Source organism: Mustela putorius, unplaced genomic scaffold (assembly GCF_011764305.1).
Source record: "Mustela putorius furo isolate JIRA1106 unplaced genomic scaffold, ASM1176430v1.1 tig00003899_pilon_pilon_pilon, whole genome shotgun sequence".
Classification (NCBI taxonomy): domain Eukaryota; kingdom Metazoa; phylum Chordata; class Mammalia; order Carnivora; family Mustelidae; genus Mustela; species Mustela putorius.
In genome coordinates, this window is record NW_025422048.1 from 12,163,178 (window position 1) to 12,186,398 (window position 23,221).

Here is a 23,221-nt window from a genome sequence, read left to right on the forward strand (position 1 = left end):
TGCTTCTCCCTCTCCCCTTGCCCCCTGCATGTGTGCTCTCTTGCTCTCTCTCTCATAAAATATTTTTCCTTAAAAATTATAATTTGCAAAAACAATATCATTGTATCCTTATTAATCAACGTAGGATATACATACATACAAATATAGCTACTGACAAAAATGCTATAACAGCATTAAAAGAAAACTCAGAAAGCAACAGGGAAACATAAACCATAATGCTGGGGCACCCGGATGGCTCACTTAGTTAAGTGTCTGCCTTCAGCTTGGGACATGTATCAGCCCCGGGATCAAGTCCCATATCAGGCTTTCTGCACAGTGGGGAGCCTGCTTCTCTCTCTCCCTTTACCTGCAGTTCTGCCTTCTTGTACTCTCTCTCTCTCTGTCAAAGAAATGGAAAAGATCTTCAAAAAATAAAAATTAAAAAACCATAATGTCACTGTTCTAACACAGCATTTTGGTTAATAGTCTACAAATAGCATAATTTCAACTACCACAAATACCTTATTGGCACATTCACTATTCTTACACTCTCTTTCTTATTCTTTTTTTAAAATATTTTATTTAGGGGTGCCTGGGTGGCTCAGTGGGTTAAACCTCTGCCTTCGGCTCAGGTCATGATCCCAGGGTCCTGGGATTGAGCCCCGCATCGGGCTCTCTGCTCAGCGGGGATCCTCCTTCCCTTCCTCTCTCTCTGCCTGCCTCTCTGCCTACTTGTGATCTGTCTGTCAAATAAATAAATAAAATCTTTTAAAAAATAAATATTTTATTTATTTATTTGACAAAGAGAGCAGGAGACCACAAGCAGGGGGAACAGCAGACAGGGGGAGAGGGAGAAGCAGACTCCCCACTGAGCCAAAGGCAGAGGCTTTAGCCCACTGAGCCACCAAGACGCGCGCCTCCCCACCCATGCTCTTTTTCTTACAGTAGTTCATTCTGCCTGTCTTCATTACTAGTTTAAATCCTCACTATCAGACATTTTGAACATACCTGGATTGTAACTCATTATAATTTTTAATGGGTCATTTAAAATCCATGCCTTCATATTGTTAGAAAACATTAAATTTGGGTGAACACATACAGAAGGTTGTACAGTATTAAAATGCGGTTATAAAAGACCATGGGTCACATTCTAAACCTTTGGACAGTGATGTTAATGTACTTTCTCACTATTGACGGTAAGTCTGAGGACACAGCTGTTACTATTGCTGTAAGGATAGATTTTGGTCTGAGGCTTTAAAGATTCAGGAGGGCAATTTAAGACTACTGAAATATATGTCATTCAGATAGGGATGAAATTATTTTCTTTTACTAAAATGCATTCATTTTTTTTTTTTAGATTTTAAGATCATTCTCACTTTAAGCAAACTCAAATCCAGAACCGAACTTGCAGAGCAGTACATTTCAACAATCTGAGTTGCAAAGCATAACATTTTTACATAATACATGAGAACTGTGTGTTAAATAAAGTGAAACTCTACTGGGGAAAAAATGCAACTTGTTTCAGAAGTAAACTGTATTTAGAAGGAAAACTGTAGTTAGAAGGAAAATAAACTTTAGGCAAAAGCCTCTACACCCCTCCAAAAAGCTGGAAAGAACATCAGGAGACCACCTACTGAAGCCTCCTGCCTCACAGCATTTGTGCGCCTCTTGGTCTCCTCAACCAGGCTCCCAAAACTAATCCCCACTAAGGCAGTTGCTTAGTCGCATGGCTCGAGATGATAATGAAAGAATTTCAGGCACTTGACATGTGATGAGAAAGCTTTTTGGACAAGAAAGCCTTCCAGGTGCCCCGTAAACCACACAGTTTTGGTCCTTCCCACTTTCTTTGTTATTACCCACCGATGTATTTCCTTTTTGTTTTTTTTAATATTTTATTTATTTATTTGACAGACAGAGATCACAAGTAGGCAGAGAGACGGGGTGGGAGTGGGGGGCAGAGAAGGCTCCCCGCCGAACAGAGAGCCCCATGTGGGGCTCGATCCCAGGACCCTTAGATCGTGACCTGAGCCGAAGGCAGAGGCTACCCACTGATGTATTTCTGAGCTTGATCTTCAACTGTTGCTAAACATGGTCAGAATTCGGAAAGGCACTTTGAGATGTCTGACACAGTTTATAAGCTACCTGAAATCACTTACAGGCCACTCTAAGCTATTTCAAAATAGCTATTTCAATAAGACTTGTGTAAAGCTTCAAGGTTATCTCAAATTGCATTAGACTGTGCTTAGGAAACCAGGCTGGCAGCAATCAACCTGCAGTGTTTTTCATTACCTGACAATCAGCTTTGGTTGTTTGTTTATTGATTTGCGTGCAGGGTAACTGGCCTTTTGAACATTAAATTAAAAACAGGTTATAAAACAATTAGGCCTCTTTCACTCACAAGCACTATATCTGACCTTCCATCCACATTTTTAATTTTTTTAAAAAAAAGTGAGTCAGAAAAAAAATCTAAATAACCAGGTTCTCAAAAGTTATTTTGAATGAACAGATGATATTAGGGCTTAATTAAACAGTGTGTTAACCAAATTCCCTCTCCCCCTAATTTCCAGCCCATTTCTCTAAAGCATACTTGACAGGAAAAGAGAAAGATACTCTAAGGAAAAAGATATTCAACTAAAGCCCAAAGTTAGCAGACCTCCAATGAGGGACAGCACACTGAAGAGAGAGCAAAAAAAATCTCTCTAGGCGACACCCCAGAAGTCTGTAGTCTCAGCCCTGACTCGGCCCTGCCTTGAGCAAATCATTTCTAATGCTTGGTCTCAGTTTCCTCTTCCTAATCCCTCTCATCTTCAAAAGTATATGTGCTAAATGATGTTAAGGGAAAACTATTCTTTAAATTTCAAACTTCTAGGATATCAATTGTATTAAAAATATATATAAATGATTTCCCAGAAACCAGGGTGGATATTCATCTTAAATGCTAATTTGATTATCTCTAGGTGGTGTGTTTCTGAGCAATATTTTTTATTTGTGTTTCCAATTTTTTAAATTAGTGAACACACAGCGAAGGAAGCTATCAATGAAATGAAAAGGCAACCTACCCAATGGAAAAAGATATGTGTAAATGACATACCCATTAAGGGGTTAATATCCAAAATATACAAAGAGGGGAGCCTGGGTGGTTCAGCCTGTTAAGTGGTTGACTCTTGATTTCAGCTCAGGTCATGATCTCAGGGTCGTGAGATAGAGCCCCACATCTGGCCCTGCACTGAGCACATGGAGCCTGCTTTTAAGATTCTCTTTCTCTCCCTCTGCCCCTCCCCCAGCTCGCACTTGCTCACACTCTCTCTCTCTCTAAAATAAACAAATAAAATCTTTAAAAGAACAAGACACACAAAGAACTCATACAACTCAACACCTAAAAACAAACAATGTGATGAGTAAGTCGTGGGAATAAAAGGCACTGATTACAGGGAATATAGTCTGTGATACTGTAATAGTGTGTGGTGACAGATGGTAGCTACACTTGCGGTGAGCACAGTATAACATATAAAGAAACTGAATCCCTGTATTGTACACTTGGAACTAATGTAACATTGTGTGTCAATTATACTCAAATGAAAAAAAATTTTAATGGGCAAAGGACCTGAATACATTTTCCCATAAAGACTAATAGATAGCCAACAGATACATGAAAAGATGCTCAACATCACTGATCATGAGGGAAATGTAAATAAAAACCACAATGAGATATCACTGCACATCAGTCAGAATGGCTAACATCAAAAAGACAGGAAATAACAAGTATTGGCAAAGATGCAGAGAAAAGGAAGCCTTCATACACTGTTGGTAGGAATGCAAATTGGTACGACCGCTGTGGAAAATTGTATAAAGTTTACTCCAAAAAGTAAAAATAGAAATACCATATTAGAGGCACCTGGGTGGCTCATTCGTTAAGTGTCTGCCTTCAGCTCAGGTCATGATCTCAGAGTCCTGGGATCGAGCCCCACATCGGGCTCCCTGCTCAATGGGAAACCTGCTTCCCCCTCTCCCTCTGCCTGCTTGTGTTCCCTCTCTCGCTGTGTCCTTCTTTGTCAAATAAATAAGTAAAATCCTTTAAAAAAAGAAAGACCATATTATCTTTAATATAGTATTATTCAGAATAATATGGAATTATTCAGAATTCTGCTTCTGAATATTCACCCAAAGAAAATAAAAACACTAATTCAAAATATACATGTACCCCTACATTTACTGCAGTATTATTTACAATAGCACAATACAGGAGTAATGGAATATTATCTAGCCATAAAAGAGAAAGAGATCTTACTATTTGCAACAATGTGGGTGGACCTGAAGGGTATTATGCTAAATGAAATGAGTCAGAGAAAGACAAATACCATGTGATTTCATTTATATATAGAATTTTACAAACAAAACAGAATTAGACTCATAGGGGCACCTGGGTGGCTCAGTGGGTTAAAGCCTCTGCTTTCGGCTCAGGTCATGATCCCAGGGTCCTGGGATCGAGCCCCACATCGGGCTCTCTGCTCTGCGGAGACCCTGCTTCCTCCTCTCTCTCCCTGCCTGCCTCTCTGCCTACTTGTGATCTGTGTCTGCCAAATAAATAAATAAAATCTTAAAAAAAAAAAAAGAAATAGACTCATAAATAGAAAATAAACTTATGTTTGCCAGAGGGGAAGGAGGTGAGGAGATAGGCAAAATAGGTAAAGGGGATTAAAAGTACAAACTTCCACTTATAAAATAAATAAATCACAGGGATGTAAAGTACAGTATAGGGAATAAAGTCAATAACATTGTAATAACTTTGTATGGTGACAGATGGTAACTGCATTTATCATTATAAGCATTTTGTATGTATATAAATGTCAAATCACTAAGCTGTACACCTGAGACTGATGTAATATCGTATGTCAGCTATACTTCAATTAAAATTAAATAAATGATTCCGAAAATAAAATTAAAAAATAAAGACTCAGTGCCATCTCTATCAAGGAGAAGATTTTTAATTTGAGAGATAAAAACAATGTAGAATCATTAAACAAATCCTTACAATAAACAAATTATTTCAAAAGTAAATAAAATAAAATAAAATCATGAACATGGCTTCTTTATTCAAAAAATAAACTTTTTGGGGGCGCCTGGGTGGCTCAGTGGGTTAAAGCCTCTGCCTTCAGCTCAGGTCATGATCCCAGGGTCCTGGGATCGAGCCCCACATCGGGCTCTCTGCTCAGCAGGGAGCCTGCTTCCCCCTCTCTCTCTGCCTGCCTCTCTGCAAACTTGTGATTTCTGTGTGTCAAATAAATAAATAAAATCTTTAAAAAAAAAGGCATCTGCCTTCAGCCCAGGTCATAATCCCAGGGTCCTGGGATCGAACCCCACATAGGGCTCTCTGCTCAGCGGGGAGCCTGCTTCCTCCTCTCTCTCTCTGCCTGCCTCTCTGCCTGCTTGTGATCTCTGTCTGCCATATAAATAAAATCTTAAAAAAAAAAAAGAGGGACCTTTTAAAAATAAATAAATGAAATAAACTTTTTCTTTTTTGAAAGAGAGAGAAAGAAAGAGAGCTTGCACCCATGAACTGGGGAGGGGCAGAGGAAGAAGAAGAAGCATCTGCACCGAGCACGGAGCCAGATGCGGGGCTCAATCCCATGACCCTGGGATCATGACCTGAGGCTGAAATCAGGAGTCAAATGCTTAGCCAACTGAGCCACCCAAGTGCTCCCCAAAATAAACATTTTTTAAACATGAGTTTCGGACTTTATCTTGATAATCCCCAGAGCATCCCTGTAAGGTTGGTGGATGGTGTCTCATTTCTGTAAATGAACAGTTTTCAATGGAGTGCTGCAAGGAAATTAATCCCTGAGCCCTAAGACATCCATCCTATGTAATGAACTCACTTTTCTCCTATGCATCTATAATAGTATTAGTCACTTCTCCTCGGGAGTCATTTCCCCTCAGGAGAAATTGAGGAAATAGTCACTCAAACATTTCTGTGTTCAACGTTCAGCTAAGGAACCTCAGATGAAAAAAGAATACACAGCAGGCAAACAAACCCACACCTGATCATTTGGTTAGTAGTGTCTTAAACTACACTTTGAGTCACAGGTTAGCAAAATGTTTTGAATGAATTTTAATTACCACTCTAGGTTCCAGGAATGTACACAGAATGCTTTAAAGATTATTTTTCCCTGGGTATTCTGAATTACTGAAATTTCCAGTTGCTTAGACGACAAAGCTTTTTATCAGCACAATTTATTGATGTGATTCGTCAGGTTTTTAATGCACAAAGCACCAGTAAGAACCCTCAAGTGAGCAGGAACATTTGTTAGGTAGAAAGAGAAGACTGAATAAGATCAGAGTCCAAAGAGAATGGTTTACCAAATCAAATTGCTCCTAAAGAGGCTGATTGTGGGTCACATGGTTTCTTCTCAGTTGCATCCAGATCTTCTTTTGCGGTATAAGTCTGAATTCAAAATGGTGATGATGATGATGATAGCAGCTAAGAACTTCATTTACTCCTCAACAACCCCACCATTTTACAAAGAAACCAATGCTTAGCCACTTGAGTAACTTCTTAAAGGCTTCAGTCTAATAATTGTTGAATCTTTGGTTATTTGCGTGTTTCTAAGTTGTTGAATTTATGCACATACATTTGTTTGTAATGGTTCTTTATTATCCTTTTAGTATCTGTGGAATGCGTAGTGATAGAACTTTTCTCATTCCTGTTATTGGTCATTTGTGTCTTCTCTCTTTTTTTCTAATAAGTCTGGCTAGTGGTTTATCAATTTTAATGATTTTCTCCAAGAATCAACAGCATGTGGTTTCATTGACTTTTCCTCTATTGTTTTGTTACTGTTTCACATTTCATTTACATCTGCTCTGATCTCCATTGTTTCCTTCTTCTGCTTATGTTGAGTTTAATTTACTCTCCTTTTTCTAGTTTCTTATGATAGAAGCTGAGGTCATTGACTTGAGACCATTCTCCTTCTCTAACATAGGCATTTAGGGCTATAAATTTCCACAAGCACCACCTTTTAGTAGCATCCTACAAATTCTGGTATGCTGTATCTTCATTTTCATTCTTTTCAGAATACTTTCCCATTTCTCTTCTGCTATCTCATTTCGACCCATGGATTATTTAGAAATGTGTTATTTAGCTCCCAAATATATGGAGGATTTTCAAGATATATTTTTGTTATTGATCTCTAATTTAATCCCATTATTGTAAAACAGCATGGTTTAAATCCTTTTAAATTTATTAAGACTTTATTTTATGATATAGTGTATGTTCTATGTATGTATGTTCTATGTATGTTTCATGGACACTTGAAAAGAATGTCTACTCTGTTGTGGTTGGGTAGAATCTTCTATAAATGGCAGTTAGGACAAGTTGGCTCAATAGTGTTGCTTAATTCCTCTACATGCTTCCAGGTTTTCCACCTGATTCTTCTATCAATAATTGAAGAAGAACTACAATTTCCCACTATAATTTTATTTCTCTTTGCTGTTCCTCTGGCATTGCTTCATACATTTGGAGCTCTGGCTTTAGGCACATAAATGTTTGGACTATTTTTTCCTCTTGACAAACTGACCCTTTTATGATTACAAAGCAACTTCAGTCACCTTTGGTAATACTCTTTGGTCCTAAATCTACTTTGATATTAAGATAATCATTCCAGCTTTCATTTGTCTAGTGTTATCATGGAATATCTTATTTCCTCCTTTTGCTTTTAACCTATTTGTGTCCTTATATTTAAAGTAGGTTTCCTGGGGCACCAGAGTACTCAGTCAGTTAAGCATCTGACTCTGGATTTTGGCTTAGGACATGATCTCAGGGTCATGGGATCAAGCCCCGCATCAGGCTCCACACTCAGCACGGTGTCGGCTTGTCCCTTTCTCTCCCCCTCTGACCCTCCCCCTCACTCTCTCAAGAGTGCAACTGGGGAGTTCCTTGAAGATCGACAAATATCAAAAAAATTGTCTTAGCTAGTGACAGATGAGTGACCAGGTGTATAAAATACTGGAGGGTGATGGCCTGGAGCTGAATGGGAAGCAGTTTCTCAAATGACAGGCAGTGTCTGAGGCAAGGACAAAAGCCAAAGACTGTAGGAGATAGATCAATAACAGTAACACAAGTGAATGGTGACTCTTCAGACCATAACCTGCTTGTTTTGGGTAGACCATGAATAGCAAGCATTCTTGCAAGTTGTATGTAAACTGGGATTCAGAGAAAGGGTAGGTTGAGTAATTTTCAGTTTTCACCAGAGATTAGTTTGACTAATTGCCAATTATCTAATAAAGATAAATTCCTCTATGCAAAATGGTGCAGCCACTCCGGAAATAGTATGGAGGTTCCTCAAAAAGTAAAAAATGGAACTACCCTATGACCCAGCAATTATACTACTAGGTATTTATCCAAAGGATACAAAAATACTGATTTAAAGGGTGACATGCACCCCAATGTTTATAGCAGCATTATGTTGATAATGTTGATATGTTGATTATGTTGATAGTCAAATTATGAAAAGAGCCCAATGTCAATCAACTGATGAATCTTTAAAGAAGATGTGGTGTGTGTGTATATATATATAATGGAATATTACCCAGCCATCAAAAAGAATGATACTGTGCCATTAGCAAGAATGTGGATGGAACCAGAGCATTTTATGCTAAGTGAAATAAGTCAGTCAAAGAAAGACAAATACCATATGATTTCACTCATATATGGAATTTAAGAAAAAACCAGATGAACATTGGGGAAGGGAAGGAAAAATAAAATCAAATAAAAACAGAGAGAGAGAGGGCACGTGAGTGGATCAGTCATTAAGTGTCTGCCTTCAGCTCGGGTCATGATCCCGGGGTCTTGGGACTGAGCCTCACATCAGGCTCCCTGCTTGGTGGGAAGCCTGCTTCTCCCTCTCCCACTCCCCCTGCTTGTGTTCCTGCTCTCACTGTCTCTATCTCTCTCTCTCTCTGTCAAATAAATAAATAAATAAAATTTAAAAAAAAAAAAAAACAGAGAGAGACAAACCAAAAGAGACTCTTAACTGTAGAGAACAAACTAATGGTTGCTGGAGGGGATGTGGGTGGGGGCTGGGCTAGATGGGAGTCAGGCATTAAGGAGGTCACATGCTGTGATGAGCACTGGGTGTTCTATGTAAGTGATGAATCACTAAATTCTACTCCTGAAACCAAAAAATTAATTAATTAATCATAGCTTTTCAAAATGACATGTATTCCTATGGCTTTATTTATTTATTATTTTTTTAGATAGAAAGAGAGCAGATATGGAAGTGGGGAGGGGCAGAGGGAGAGGGAGAGAGAGAATCCCAGGCAGGCGCGACATCCAGCATGGAGCCTCATGTGGGGCTCAAACTCATGACATTGAACTCATGACCCGAGCTGAAATCAAGAGCTGCACGCTTAACCACTGAGCCACCCAGGCGCTCCTATTTCTATAGCTTTCAAGTAATCAGGATGTTTATGGTTGTTTGTCTGCATAAGAAACTTGGGAAGAGATAGGTACCATTTTGTCCTAATAAAGGAAATTTGTATAACAGACGCACAAAATGGATGCTGCCCAGTGGTCCAGCCCACATCATAAATCTAAACCTAAGTCAGCCCACACATATGGGGAATGTCTCACTGTCCAGAACCTAACATTCACCAAGCACGATCCTCCAACTCAAATTTAGCTAGTTCACCTTACCCTATAAAAGAGGACCTGCTAGCCTTACCAGGAAATCCCAAGGTAATCATGCTGTTCCCATGTTGCCTCTTCTAATGTTCTATAAAACTCACTCTTGCCCAAAATCCCTGGGGAAGAGTGCTCCACTGCTTGTGAGACCCTGTACTCCCCCAACCCATGAACTGTTTGCCCTTAAATAAAGAACATCAAGGGGCAACTGTACCCCATTGTTTATAGCAGCGATGTCCACTATAGCTAAGCTATGGAAAGAGCCCAGATGTCCATCGACAGATGACTGGATAAAGAAGATGTGGTATGTCTATCGATCTATCTATTTATTGATCTACACACAACAGAGTATTTCTCAGCCATCAAAAAATGAAATCTTGCCATTTGCAGTGATGTGGATGGAATTAGAGGGTACTAGCCTGAATGAAATAAGTCAATCACAGAAAGGCAATTTTATGATTTCACTCATATGTGGAATTTAAGAAACAAAACAGAGGAGCATAGGGGAAGGGAGGGAAAAATAAAATCAGACAAAATGAGAGAGGAAGACAAAGCACAAGAGACTCTTAATCATAGGAAACAAACTAAGGGTTGCTGGGAGGGAGGAGGGTGGGGGTGGGGTAACTGGATGACGGGTGTTAAGGAGCGCATGGGACGTAATGAGCACTGGGTATTATATGCAACTGATGAATTACTGAACACTACATCTAAAACTAATAATACAACTACATGTTAATCAACTGAATTTAAATTTAAAAAATAATTTAAAATTTTTAAAAATAAAGGAAAAAATAAAGAAGATCAAACTCATTACTAAATTGTATTATTTTTGTCACTTGACACCTCATTTGACAGATTAACTGATGAAAGTCACGAAATGCTTAAATGACCTATCAAAGTTTTAAGCAGGATTTCGTTGTGAGGGCCATCTGACTCCACAACCTAGATCTTAATGATTATCTGCAGCACTGCCAAAGTCTTTAATTTTTTTTTAATATTTTGAATTACTATTTTTTTATTTTCTTATTTTTCATTTATTTTATTTTTTATCTTGATTTATTTGCTTTTACATTTATTTCTTATTTTATATAGAGGTACTTTAATGGCTATGGGTCCTGAAAATATATATGGCAGCATGAGTTCATTTTGTTTAGAGGAGCAGATGAACGATGAAGGCCAGAAACCAGAAGAGGAGTTTCAGCTACCTGTTTTGTATAGCAAACAACCCTAAAACTTAATGACTTAAGTTTTACCTCACATGTTCTGGGAGTGAACTTGGCTCAGCTGAGCATTTCTTTTGCTGGTCTTGAAAGACCCCCTCTCCCCTTGCTAAAGGCTTGTTTAAGTAACCTGATGTCCCCACAGCACCCCCTCTCCCCTTGCTGAAGGCTTGATTGTTCCCATAGCCGAATGACAACATATATCCTGCACAAGCAGGATGTCTGTGATCACCCGGTCTGTCAAAAGAAAAGACAAATGAAAAGTAAAATGTAACTGGGACTTTCCAGAGTGCCGACCCAAGGAACCACCAGAACGCCCTGACCCCAACGCCCAATCATGCCTGAATCAAGTTAATCAATTAGACTCCTGTAACCATGCATATCTGCTTCTGTAGGATCGCTTCCCGCCACCGCCTCCCGCCAGAACAAACCATTATGTCCTTGCCTTGAACACAGTGCCTGACAATGCTTGATTTAAGTTAACCAATCAGATTCCTGTAACCAAGCATCTGCTTCTGTAAGCTCGCTTCCCGCCACCCCAACCCTGCCCTATATAATCTGCTCCCCAACCTAACCTGGCGCGCTCAGCCCACAAAGGCTGATGCGTCCGCAGGCGCCTGTGTAACCAATAAACCTCTTGCAACTTGCATCCAGTGGAGGCTTGGTGTCTACTTCTTGGGTGCGGATCGAGGGTCTTTCAGTCTCACTTGAGGTTTCTGACTTGACTGTGGTTAGATAGCAAGATACCTGGGCTGCAGTCATTTTGAAGGCCCGGCTAGAAAGTTTGGGCCTTTTTCCACCTCTCTACTTCAGGTAGTCAGTCTTTCCAGCAGGGTAGACTTCTTACATCTTGGCTAAGAAATCTCAAAAATAAATGTTTCCTTCAGCCTTCACTAACAGTTTCTACAAGGCCATCTCAGCTTTTCCGTACTGCCACATGTTTCCAATTTTTGTTATGTCAGCACTCCACTTTCACATACTGTAATATTGTGGTTTATAAGAAATATATATTTGGTCATTCAAATGGCCAAAATATATTTCTCATATAAATTTGGTCTTCGTCCACAATTCCTGACTCACAGCTCCCCAAACCCCTGGAATTTCCTAAATAATAAGAGCATTGGGACATCTTTTGTCATAACATTTGGTCTCTTGTCCTCTGTTCCTGAAATAGCTTCAGAGCATAAGGGAGAGATGGATGTTTTATAATTCATAACTCCCCTTTCCACTACAACTATATTTAGGCCAATGAGTTGACTTTAGGGAAGCACTTAAGGGTGGGGACTGCTTGTCCAGGGGAACTAAGCAAGTGATCAGTGTTGGAACTTTCAGTCCTATTTCCCCAGCCTTCAGGAAGAGGAGAGGGGCTTGAGACTGAGTTCGGTTGACAACAGCCAATGATTTAATCAATTGGGCCGACACACTGAAGTTTCCATAAAAGTCCAAAAGGACAGGGTTCAGAGAGTTTCTGGGATGATGAATTATGTGGAGATTTGAGAAAAGTGGCATGCTTGGAAGCTCTGTGCCCTTTCCCCATACCTTGTCCTACGCATCTTCTCCATCTGGCTGTATTGGTATCATTTTAAAACTGGTGATCTTGAGGTGTCTGTTTGGCTCAGTCAGAAGAGCCTGCAACTCTCAGTCTCAAGGTTGTGAGTTCAAGCCCCACATTGGGGATGGAGCCTACTTTAAAAAAAATTAAATAAACTAGTGATCTAGTAAGTAAAATGTTTGTCTGAGTTCTGGAAGTCACACTAGCAAATTAATCAAACTCAAGGAAGGAGTTGTGGGAACCTCTGACTTACAACCAGTCAGTCAGAAGTACAGATAATAATCTTTACTCGAGATTGTGTCACCAGGTTGACCCCAGGATCTGACCTTTACTGCTAACCTGTTTGTAACTACTGACCTTTCTCCCACATTTTTCCTCCAGCTCTTCTTTCCAGCTTATCTCTTAACTCAGATGAGAGACCCAGTAGGCGTAGCACCCTGTGATGGAAACTGAAATTACCCCGCAAGCAATAATGATACCCTGATAAAGAATTCCAGTCAGCCCAGAACACCCAGTTCAGTTTGAACCTAACTCCAACTCGTGCCTGCACAGATGGACCATGGAGTGACCGACAGTTACCTTCAACTCATTATAATACTAAGATCTCAGCCCAGGAACGATCACAGCCTCATTTACATAACATACAATGTATGTCTGGGCATGTTTCCTTAAGGCTCCTGCGCCACCTTATGCCCATCTCTGCATACAGTGACAAGGCTCCCCTACCTCAATATTCATCCTAAGCCTAAATTAAAGGAACCCATTCACCCTTGTTCAGGGAGTCATGGCTATGGAAGTTACCCCCTGTGATCTCCTTATTTGCTGCCAATCAAGTTTCCCTTGTGCGACCAATCCACCCGGTGTAGTTTCTATGTGTGACTAACCAAGAAGCAAACTCAAGTTTGTGCAGTTTAAACTGGTGGCGGGGGGCAGTCTTGCAGGAATCAACCCTTTACCTGGGGAGTCTGACATTCTCTCTGAGTGGATAGTCTCAGAATTGTGTTGAACTGTAGGAGACCCAGCTGCCACCAAGAATTGCTTGGTGGTGTGGGGACACTCCTTGTCCCCCAACCAAGATACATACACACTGGAATTGGGTCCAGACTTTTACATACTGATTGCTGTTTTGTTGACCTAACAGACCTCCCAGAAACTTAGTAGCTCTAAATAATTACCATTCATTGTCTATCATGGTTCCACGTGAAGTTCTGCCGGTCTCCCTTTGGAGTTCTCGTGCAGCTGCAGTCACGTGATGACGGGGGCTACAGTCATCTGGGACCTGATGAAACTGGACTGCTTTGTCTTCCAATTTGATCTCAGGGTCTCTCCCCTCCCCATGACCTCTCCACATGGTCTCTACAGAAGGGTAGCTAGATATTTTACATGTTGGCTTAGAGTTCCCCAAACTGAGACTTACAAGACAGGAAGCAGAAACGGCCAGTCCTCTTAAAATCTGGGTCTGGCGGCACCTGGACGGCTAATTCGGTTAAGTGTGAGCCTTCGGCTCAGGTCATAATCCCACGGTCATGGGATCAAGCCCTGAATCAGGCTCCCTGCTCAGCAGGGAGTCTGCTTCTCCCTCTACCCCTCTCCCTGCTCATGTGCTCTCACTCTCTCCCTCTCTCTCTCTCAAATAAATAAAATCTTAAAAAAAAAAAAAAAGCTGGGTCTGTCCCCTATCTTACAGTAGGCACAAAAATTAGCTAGAAATGGGTTAAAGATTTAAAGGCCAGACCTGAAACAAAACTCCTAGAAGAAAACACAGGGACAAAACTCTTTGACATTAGTCTTGGTAATCATTTTCTGGATATGCCACCAAAATAACAAGCAACAAAAGGAAAAATCACCAAGTGAGACATCAAACTGAAAACTTCTGTATAGCAAAAGAAACAATCAATGAAATGAAAAGACAACCTAAGGCATGGGAGAAAATATTTGCAAACTATCTATCTGATAAGAGTTAATATCCCAAATTCATAAGGCACTCATACAACAAAGTAGCAAAAAATAATCACATTTAACAATGGGCAAAGAAGCTGAACAGATATTTTCCAAAAGAAGATATACAAATGGCCAACAAATACATGAAAACATGATCAATATCACTAAACATCAGGGAAATGCAAATTAGAGCCACAATGAGATACCATCTCACACCTGTCAAAATGGCTAGTATCAAAAAGACCAGAGATAATGAGTCAATGATTCCTGGAGAGGCTGTGGAGAAAAGCAGGCCTTCATGCACTGTTGGTGGGAATGTATTCTGATACAGCCATCATGGTAAACAATATGGAGGTTCTTCAAAAAACTTAAAAATAGGGGCACCTGGGCAGCTCAGTGGGTTAAGACTGCCTTCAGCTCAGGTCATGATCTCAGGGTACTGGGATCGAGCCCCACATCGGGCTCTCTGCTCAGTGAGGAGCCTGCTTCCCTCCCACTCTCTGCCTGCCTCTCTGCCTACTTGTGATCTCTCTGTCAAATAAATAAATAAAATCTTTTTTAAAAATTAAAAAATTTTTAAAAATTAAAAATAAACCTACCATATGGTCCAGCAATCCCACTTCTGGGAATATATCCACAGGAAATGAAATTACCATCTCAAAGAAATATCTATACCCACATATTCATTGCAGTATTATTTACAATAATCAAGACATGGAAACAACCTAAGCGTCCACTGGCAGATGAATGGATGAAGAGAGTAGAGAGAGCGAGGGAGAGAAACAGAGTGAGAGAGAGAAAGAAAGGGAGAAAGGGGATGGAGCATCACTCAGTCATAAAAAAAGGAAATCCTGCCCTTTGTGACATTATGGATGGACCTTGAGGGGATTATGATAAATGAAATAAGTCAGACAGAAAAAGGAAAATACTATATGCTCTCACTTACATGAGGAATTTAAAAAAAAAAAACTCATAGAAACAGAGTAGATTGGTGGTTTCCAGGGGCAGGAGTGGGGATGGGGGAAATTGGGCAAAAGTGATCAAAGAGCACAAACCTCTAGTTATACTAGGAATAAATTCTGGACATCTAAGATACAAAACCTGGTGACTATAGTTAACGATATTGTACTGTATACTAGAGAGTTGCTAAGAGAGTAAATCTTAAAGGTTCTCACCGCAAACACACAAAAGGTAACTATGTGGGGTGATGGCTGTGTTAAGTAATCTTATTTTGCAATAATCATTTTACAATATATGCATATATCAAATTCATCACATTGTACCCCTTAAAGTTACACAGTGTTACATGTCAAGTATATCTCAATAAAACTGGAGAAAATATTGAATGAAAAAAAAAGACTGGGTCTAGAACCAACACAGTATCCTTTCCACAGCATTCTACTGGTTAGCACCAGTCACAGGTCAATGTGGCCGGGATTTCACAAGGACATGAACACCAGACACTGCGGGTCATTGAGGGCCATCATCAGACTCTAGCTACCATAGAGAACCAAAGTCAAACATCACTTAGTTCATGATCATTAAAATCCTTATCTTGGGTTCTGTTTTTTATGCCTATATGCTGCAATTCAAAGGGAAAACCTGAGCTAGACCATCAGATTCCCTTGACTAGCATCTCAATCTTCCAAAGAACAAAGATAACCAAAATGCACAACTGCTGAGTTTACAGGACCTCTCCCTGTTCTAGGCCAAAGAAATGAAAGATAATTTCTAGTTCAAAAATAAGGCACCCCAAACTCATTCTAACATATCTTTCAGAACTCCATGTGATAGTTCACATGCATTTCAAAAATCAATTTTAAACTTGCTTGATAATCAGGGGTGCTTGGTTGGCTCATTCAGTAGAGCTTGTAAGTCTTGATCTCTGTGTCAAGAGTTTGAGCCCCACACTGGGTGTAGAGATTACTTAGAAATAAAATTTAGGGGTGCCTGGGTGGTTCAGTTGTTAAGCGTCTGCCTTCGGCTCAGGTCATGATCCCAGGGTCCTAGGATCGAGCCCCGCATTGGGCTCCCTGCTCAGCGGGAAGCCTGCTTCTCCCTCTCCCACTCCCCCTGCTTGTGTTCCCTCTCTCGCCGTGCCTCTCTCTGTCAAATAATAAATAAAATCTTTTAAAAAACAAAAAAAAAATTTAAAAACAAACAAATAAATAAAAAGTTGCTTGATGATCAAAGAAGAATTGGCAATGAACTAGTGATGGAATGAGAAGAAAGATATTTTAAAATAAATTTCTGGAAGTTCATCCAAAATGTTAAAGCTATCTGATAAAAGATAAGAAGCATAAGACCCAGTTTGGCTAAAGTTAAAACGCAATTTCACCATATTATATGATGCAATCATTGAGAGTTGGTCAGAAGAGATCAGGACTGGTAGGTGGGTTCTGGTAGATTCCACAGGTCAAGTCAGGCAAGATGTTAGGTACCCAGAGGTTAGCCGAAAAGGCAGGATCAAACTCATTATTCTCCATCTTAGTGACTTTTTTTCTTCCCTCAGACTCCTTTCTGCTATTTTCTAAATGTCTATGTTTCCCCAAAATTCATATGCTGAAATCCTAATGCCCAATATGATGGTGTTGGGAGGTGGAACTTTGGGAGCTTATTAGGTCATGAGGCTGGAGCCCTCATAAATGGGATTAGTGACCTTCCAGACCCTTAGTCCCTTCTGCCATGTGAGGACACAATGAGAGGACCCTCACCCAACCATGGTGGCACTCTGATCTTGGACTTCCAGCCCACACAACTGTCATATATAAATTTATTTTTTTAAAGCCACCCAGTCTATGGTATTTTGTTACAGCAATTTGAATAGACAAAGATGTTTTCCTAAGTAGTTCCCTCTGTCTAGAAAGCTATCTCTTTGCCTCATCCAGTGATCCAGCTTCATGCCACTAAACCTGAAAACATACACATTTTACAAACTCCTAGAAATCACACAGGCATACCATTTTGCCCCCCACTAATTTGGTCAAAATTTAAAGTTCTGGCAACTTCAAATGATAGCAAAGATTTGCACCAATGGGAACTTTCACATGCTCTGGTGGGACTGTAAATTTAATACAAGCACCTTAGAAAAGAATTTTAGATTATCATGTAAAAAATGAGCATTTCCTAGCATGCACCCATTCTCCTCCGGGTATATTCCCTAGAGGACCTCTTACACCCATGCACCAAGAGTCAGGTACACGGACATTTATAGCAACATTGCATATAACAGTGGAAAGCTGGAAAACAAGCTGAGTGTCCTCTAATAAGAGAATGGATGAGTACTTCCTGGTACATTACTTAATAGAGGCTAAACATCCGTGGAAGAAAAGAACTACAAATACATAAAGCAACAAAGATGTAAGTCAAAGCAATCGTGAGTGAATAAAGGATGTCACAGAGGAAATGTAAAAATCTTTCCATTTTTATGCATTTCAGAATTAAGCAAAACTAGGGACTGGAGATAAAATGTTAACAAAATTCAAGGAAATGAAAACAAATGAAAATAAATCAGGATCTACGGGCAGGGAGGCCGGAGCACAAGGACATCCAAGGAACCTCAATGGCATTGATGATATTCTTTTCTGAAGTCAGTGGATTCCTGAGCATTCACATTATTATTTAACTTCACAGTTGATATATACATCACCTATATTCCTTTGTATGTAAGGTCCTAATAAAACTTTTTATTTTATATTTCCCTCCCTTTTATTTTCAAAACATTCTGGCTCTGCTACTTACTAGCTTTGGGAACCGGGGCATGCTACTCAGTCATTCCGAGCCTCACCAGGCTCATCTGAAAGATGAAAATAATTCAGTGATAAAGTCTACCTAGCTAGCCACTGGGAAGACTACTGCAGGAGTTCTCTGCCTGGCACTTGGTAGCACTAAGTGCTAGCTCCTCAGAGAGCTGCTGCGTTCAAATAAGCAAACCCTCCAGCCTGAACTGGTTGTAAAGATTCCGTGAAAGCAGGCAATCTTCCTTGATTTGGGACTCCTATTTTCTCCCAGAGTCCTTCCCCCTTCTCCTCCACCCCTGAAGGGAAAAATAACTCTAATCACGAGAACTCTTTTCAAATGAAAGTTGGATCTTTAACTCCATAGCATTTGTGTTCCTTGCCCACACGATGGCAGAACAGGCAAAGAACAGCTAAAAGGATGCTGGACTGTTGAGATCTCCTTTTGAGGATGTTCAAGACCTTCTAGAAAACAACTGAATGCAAATTTCATTAATGTTTGTGATGGAATAAATTGCAACTGGACAGGCAGTTGAGATCAAAATTGCTTTCCGCCCTATATGTGGTACTAACTGGGGCACATTAACAGGCATAGGAGATCAAGAAATAAACAAACAGAGGCGCCTGGGTAGCTCAGTGGGTTAAAGCCTCTGCCTTCGGCTCAGGTCATGATCCCGGAGTCCTGGGATCGAGCCCCACATCAGGCTCTCTGCTCAGCAGTGAGCCTGCTTCCTCCTCTCTCTCTCTCTGCCTGCCTCTCTGCCTACTTGTGATCTCGGTCTGTCAAATAAATAAATAAAAATTAAAAAAAAAAAAAAGCCAAACTCTGAAACATAGTAGAATGGTGGTTACCACAACCTGGAGGTTAAAGGAAATGGGGAAGTATTGATCAAATGGTACAAACTTTGGAGATCTAATGTATAGTATGGTCATTATAGTTAACAATATTATTAAAAAAAAAAAAGAAATAAACAAACATGATTTCCAGCCCTACAGATCCTTTCTACAAATTCTCACCTGAGGTATCGTATATTTATGTGTGTGCTTGTGAAGGCACTTGGGGGCACACATTTGGACACATGTTGTGAGGGTGTGCAGGAGAGAACACACATGCATTTGCACTGGTGGGAAAGTCTTATTGGTAAGCACAAGGGCATAAGGAGGCAACGCTGATAACAGCATTCTTTTCTGAAAAGCTCAAGTCTTTAAGGAGGAAGTGTGCTGGTCACTACTGGTAGGAGGAATTTGAAATTCCAGTGAACACTGGCCTCAGTCTCATTCTAACTCAGTAGCTTGTCCTGTGCTGCAGAGGGGTAGAGGGAGGCTACTGTCCTGAGATCAAGCATGTTGGGCCTGCCTTTGGCCTACTGATCTGAATTTATAGCTCTGGGCCCCCTGAGGTATCCTCCTATTGTTCACACACACACCACACCAACTTGTATTAGTTCAAAATCTTGTGGTCACACATGACATAAGCCCAATTCCAATCAGCAAAATAAAAAAGGGACTATCTGGATTCATATAATCAAACCACCAAAAAGGCAGGGATGCTGTGGCCTCGGGAGCAACCAGAATCGTGACTTTCCTTGGACAATTCCATCATTCATGTTGATGTTTCTCTTTATGACAGTTTTATTCTTTCAAATGAGCTAATTCCGATCAACAAGGGCCATGGCCCAGCCAACCTTGAATTCACATCCTAGGTATTTGAAAAAACTGGGTAAAGACCTCTGATTGGCCTCTTCTGAGTCACATGGCCAACCACAACCAATCACTACAGCCAGAAATAGAAAACTATTACTGGTCTAGCCTAGGCCACATGCCCACCCTTAGGGCTTGAAGGGAGGAATGTTTTGATTGCTGGACCTTATTAGGACTAGGTCGAGGGGTAGAAAAGTACTTTTCCAAAATAATGGATTCCCTGTTCAAAGCAGATAAAAAAAAAAATGTCATCATGCTGCAAGAAAAAAAGAGGGGGTGCAAAGTTCCATATATTTATATGACAGACTCTGTTATGCTGTTTGTGGTTTCTACCTCCTTAATAATTTTGTGCCTATTTGATTTGTCTTGTAATGAGAGTAGTGTATTACATTCTCCTTTATTACTATGCTTCAATCTATTTCCTGTATCTCCTCTATTTTTTTTTCCCCATAAAGGTGAATGCCAGATTTGATTGGCAGCCATTCGCTTTCCTTTCTTGGGCTCCTCTGCTGTCCTTGCTGGGCCCCATCCCCAAATTCCCTTCAGTCCCTGCTTTCTGCTTGCTATATCACAGGTATTATCTGTTATACTCTTAACTTCATAATTCAGAAGTCCCTATTAACTCAGGCTAGCTCCAGACCTCCACTCTGTAATGTATGTGAATGCACAAAAAAGGAACCGAAAGGACACACACAGCACCAGACTGTTTCGGGGGTTTATAGCTTTTTTTTTTTTTTTAAGTGGCTCTCTGCCCCAGTGAGGGGTCCACCTTCTTTTCTTTTCTTTTTTTAAGATTTTATTTACTTATTTGACACAGAGAGAGAGAGAGACAGTGAAAGAGGGAACACAAGCAGGGGAAGTGGGAGAGGGGGAAGCAGGCTTCCTGCCAAGCAGGAAGCCCAATGAAGGACTCGATCCCAGGACCCTGGAATCATGACCGGAAATGAAGGCAGATGGCAGATGCGGAGAGCAGAATAGGATGGAGAAGGGAAAGCGGTCAGTGGGGTGACTAAGATCCCACTGTATGCATATGCCACATTTGCCACATTTTCTTTACCTATTCATCTGTTGAAGAACATTTGGGTTGTTTCCACCTTTTGGTTATTGTGAATAATGCTGCTGTGAACATGGGGTACAAAAAGTTGTGTAAATTTTAAAACCCTAAAAAACAATACTTACCGAATGATCCATTTATGTTTAGTATGTGTGTGTGCATTATGCGTATGGTATGTATGTAAACGTGTAGAAAAAGACCTGAATGACACACCTGAAACTTTGAGTTATTATCTCTAGAATGACAAAAGAGTGGGATAGGAAAGGACTCTATAATTTTTCATTCAGCATATTTCTGTATTTTTTATTTTTCATAATGAGAATAGACTAATATATTCCTCATGCAATTTTAAAATGCAATTAAAAATAAAGATGAAGATTTCGGGCATCTTGGCAGGCCATGAGTAAGGAATATTTCGAACAGTCTTCTAGGGGTCAGAAGAATTGACGGGATAAAGGAATGCTGAAATACCTCTGTGTGGCGTGAGATTTTTATAAGGTGCATATATTATTTTTTTAATTAAAAAAAAATCTAATGGGAAAAAAAATTCAAAGCCCAAGGCGGGATTGCACTGGCAATTAAGGCCCAGAGGAGGGCAGTAGAAAGCCATACGGTGGAAACTACAGAAAAGTGGTTCCTGTGTCTCGCCAGGAAAGGGCAGGGCCTCCAAACTTGCCTTGTGGGAGCGAGAAAAAGCCTGGACACTGCTTGAAACGATGCTGGCCAGACTTTGGCAGCAAGATTATCAGATAAAAGGGGAAAAATCGGGGAAGTGGCAAGGGTTCAGCTATGGACAGCCAAGGAGAAAGTAGGAAGAGGCATTCTTCACTGAGAATCAGCAAACAGGAGCCCAGGAGCACAGCCCTGGGGTAGATAACCCAGAGAGATTTCTAGGGGTCTTGAGGACAAAGCCCTGTTTGGAAGCACTTGGCTAAGTCCTTGACCCTCCCCCTCTGCTTTTTAAAATAGACAAGGATATTTAAAAAAAAAAAATGTTGGGGCACCTAGGTGGCTCAGTCGGTTAACTGTGCAAATCTTGACTTCTGCTCAGGTCATGATCTCAGGGTCATGACAAGCCCCAAGTCCTGCTTTGTGCTCAGTGGGGAGTCTGCTTGAGATTCTTCCCCTCTGCCCCTACCCCCCCACACACATCACACACTCTCTGTCTCTCTCAAAGAAATAAATCAATCTTTTACAAAAGTGTTCCTAAAGTAGACAAGGTTAAGGATAGCCTTGCAGAACAAAGATACGGGAAGCCTGCTTCTCTATCTCCCGCTCCCCCTGCTTGTGTTCCCTTCTCTTGCGCTCTCGCTCTCTCTCTCTGTGTCAAATAAATAAATAAAATCTTGAAAAAAATTTAAAAATAGATGGGAGCCTGTGTGGCTCAGTGGGTTCAAGTCTCTGCCTTCAGTTCAGGTCATGGTCCCTGGGTCCTGGGATCGAGCCCCGCATCGGGCTCTCTGCTTGGAGGGGAGCCTGCTTCCCTTCCTCTCTCTCTGCCTGCCTCTCTGCCTACTAGTGATCTCTGTCTGTCAAAAAAATAAATAAAATATTTTTTAAAAAATTAAAAATAGAAATGCCACACGATCCAGTAATTCCACTTCTGGGTATTTACCCAAAGAAAATGAAACCTTAATTTGAAAAGATACATGCACTATTTTTATTATATCATTATTGCAGCCAAGACATGGAAGCCACCTAAGTGTCCTTCAGCAGAGGAATGGTTAGAAAAGATATGGTATGTATACATACACGTAATGAAATATTACCCAGTCACAAAAAAGAATGAAATCTTTCCATTTGTACAACAATATGGACAGAAGTGGGAGGGTATTATGCTAAATTAAGAGGCTGGGGGATAGGCAAAATAGGTGAAGGGTACAAACTTCCAGCTGTCCAATAAATAAGTCATGGAAATGACGTAGAAAATATAGTCAATAATATTGTTTAAAAAAAGATATTGTCGGGGCGCCTGGGTGGCTCAGTGGGTTAGGCCGCTGCCTTCGGCTCAGGTCATGATCTCAGGGTCCTGGGATCTAGTCCCACATCTGGCTCTCTGCTCAGCAGGGGGCCGGCTTCCCTTCCTCTCTCTGTGATCTCTTCCCTTCCTTTCTCCTACTGTAATCTCTCTCTGTCAAATAAATAAATAAAATCTTTAAAAAAAAAAAAAAAGATATTGTCTACCAACTCCCCATCACTAGAAAAAGAAATGATCTTAAAAAGTTGACACATATATGCTTGCACTTTATAAGCACTAAATTAAGATCATCTTATTTAAAAAGCAATAAAATGAAATCTTCCTTTTTTAGTTTTCTATCTTTATGGAGATACAATTGATATGTAACATGGCATAAAAATAAT